The sequence below is a fragment of the Bos grunniens genome, chromosome X, assembly GCF_055505025.1.
Source record: "Bos grunniens cultivar Pamir isolate PY7600 chromosome X, Bosgru_T2T1.0, whole genome shotgun sequence".
In the NCBI taxonomy this organism is placed as follows: domain Eukaryota; kingdom Metazoa; phylum Chordata; class Mammalia; order Artiodactyla; family Bovidae; genus Bos; species Bos grunniens.
Genome location: NC_141194.1, coordinates 85,543,682 through 85,546,587, shown reverse-complemented (window position 1 = coordinate 85,546,587; position 2,906 = coordinate 85,543,682).

Sequence of the window (2,906 nt, the reverse complement as noted above, 5' to 3'; positions counted from 1 at the left end):
TGGAAGAGTCTTGTGGTGGAGCTCAGCAGATGGGGGCTGCGGTCCCGGCTCTCCATTTGCTCTTAGGTCCCAGGTCCCCTTGGCAAAGTCAGACCTCTCAGAACTCCAGGTGAGACATCAGGTGAGATAAACGAGCGTGAGAGGGCTTTATAAACGGCAGTGTCCTGTCCAGTGTCAGGGGGTCCTGTTTCCAGGCAGTGTGGTTACTAGGCTTGATCTCAGAGGGCAGGAGTTGCTTGGGCTTTTGACTATACTCACCCACAGTGCTTTCTAGTGCCCTGTGTGGTTGGGGTCTGTGGGGTGTGTAAGAGACTGATAACCTCAGTTTTAAGGCACTTTTTTTCTGTATTTCATTGACGCTAAGACACTTTCTAAAAATATAATTTTAATATCTCCAGATTTGGGATGCACCTTACAGTCAGTGGCATGACAGTTTAATTGGCAACTTTTTCAATAGTACATAAAATAGCAGCCATCTTTCAACCTGAAGTATCTTAGAGTCACTGAAATGCCATCATTGTTAACTTTTCATTCTTCTTCCTCTTCTCCATGAGAGTCACCCTCCTGGTAGAGAAAAGCCATTTGGAAAAACTTCTAAACTTTAGCATATAGTCTCCTCCTGACACTCCATCCTCTCTTTCTTCCCTGCCAGCATCCACCCAGGCCAGGCAAACTTTCAGCTTCCTGATCTGAGGGAGCCCCCTTTGTTGAGCTCTCTCTTGGGGCAGATGTTTCATGGGGCAAGAGAAAGGAGATGGAGTACACCTACATAGGGAAGCCCACTGTACCAACTGACAGGGAGGGAGCCAGGCCAGCCACCCCCAACAGATCTGGTTTCTTTATTTCCCAACCAGAGCCTGGCCAGACGGCTCAGCCTGCTTCCCTGGGGATCTCTGGGGCTGCTTATTGCCAGAGATGAGCAGGGGCTGGGGGGGTGTGTGCAGGGGAAAGGAGTGCAGCCTGTCCTGAACTCCCTGGGTTGACGTAAGCAGTTGTCTGGCCCGTATAGAGGTAGACAATGACTTCCTCAGCTCCTCCAGCAAGGTGGAAGAAGGGTTAGGTGATGGGCCTTTCAAGGAAAAGCAGCACTTTGGCAGCACCTAGGGTAGCCTAAGCCATGGACATTCACTGCAGTTGGAAATTGCCTCCAACCTTCTCTCAGTCCTGGCAGCCACTCTAATTAACCTTGGCCCTTGTAGTCTTGAGGCCAGGCTCTTCCAGAAAGGGAAGGAGTGTCTGCAGTGAGATCCAGGGATAATTGGGCACAGGAAGCAGTTTTTGGACATTTCCCCCACCCCGCTGAGAGAGCTTAGCAAGACATGATCAGCCCGGATTACAGCTGCCCTCATGTAACTGGGTTAAAGTGGTGGCCTACTTAGGCCCCTCCTGCAGTGGCCTCCTTCAAAGCTGATGAGGCCGATTAGGGGGTTATTTCTGAGCCCTAGTTGTGTACCTAGAAGCCTGGGGGTAGTCCTCCTTTGACAAGAAAGACAATAATCAAGGCTGGACAGCCAAAGGCAGAATCTGCCCTGCCCGTAGGACAGCAGTGCTATCAGACCTCATGTGTTCTTGGAAAAGAAGGAGTCCAATGACGTCAAGTCTAAGTCCTTGGATTTTGAACTTCAAAACCCAAGCCAACCAATTTTCAGGGAAAGAATTTGTCCTATGTTTTTGCCATCTTTAGACCTAGAGAGAGATGGTGGATAGTCAAAATGAATTCTGCAGTCATAGTTGCTAGCCTGTACTTAGTAGGTTCTGTGCATTTGAGGGAGATTGCTGTTTAGCCCGAGCCTCAGTTTGCTCATATGTAAAATGGCAATAATAGTAATAACTATTTCCTAGAGTAGGTGTGAAGATTGGATAAGACACTTGACACAGCGCCTGGCACATTGTAAGCACTACTTCCATAAATGTTAGATGCCATTATTGCTACCATTACCGCCATGACTGCCACCACCATTCTCACCATCATCTTCATCTTCATCAAGACAGCAGGGTGAATGATAAAAAGCTGTCTCTCGACTCTGACAAACTCAGTTTGAATCCTGGCTCTGCCACTTTGTAGCTAGGTGGCTTTGGATAACTGGTAACTTCTTTGATCTAGATTCTGTAAAATGGGCAATTCATAAGGCTGTTTGAAAAGTGTATAATATGGTCCTTTTTATACAGTAAGCACTTCATAAAATTGACTATTGTAGTTATTAAAAAGGGGCTGATCAAGGTCAGTGGTTACCAAGAGTTGGGGGGAGGCATGAATATGTGAAGCACCAGATTTCTAGGACAGTGAATCTACTCTCTATGATACTATAATAGTAGATATATTTGTCAAAACCTACAGAATATACAGTATCAAGAGTGAATCCTAATGTAAACTCTGGACTTTGGTATCAATATAGGTTCATCAGTCAACAAATGTAGCACTGTGGTATGGGATATTGATAGTGGGAGAGGCTATGTGTGGAGGAGGTGGGGCAGGCAATATATGGGGAGTTCAGTGTACTTTTTGCTCTGCTTTGCTGTGAACCTAAAACTGCTCTGAAATTATAGTCTATTTAAAAGGAAAAGAAAGTTTATCAAACTAGATTGCTATATAAATTTAGAATGTTAACTCTATCCCCATGGTAACCACTAAGAAAATAAAAGATACAGAAAAGGAAATGAAGAGGGAATCAACATGGTACACTAGAAAAAAGTCCATCAAACACAAATGAAAACTGTATTGGAGGAATTGAGGAAAAAGAGATGTGACATGTAGAAAACAAATAGCACAATGGCAGGGGAAAAAAGCTCTTCATTATCAGTAATCACTTTAAATGTAAATGGGTTAAACTCACCAATTAAAAGACAGAAATTGGCAAAATGAATTTTTTTCCTTTTTTTTTTGGCAAAATGAATCTTAAAAAGAC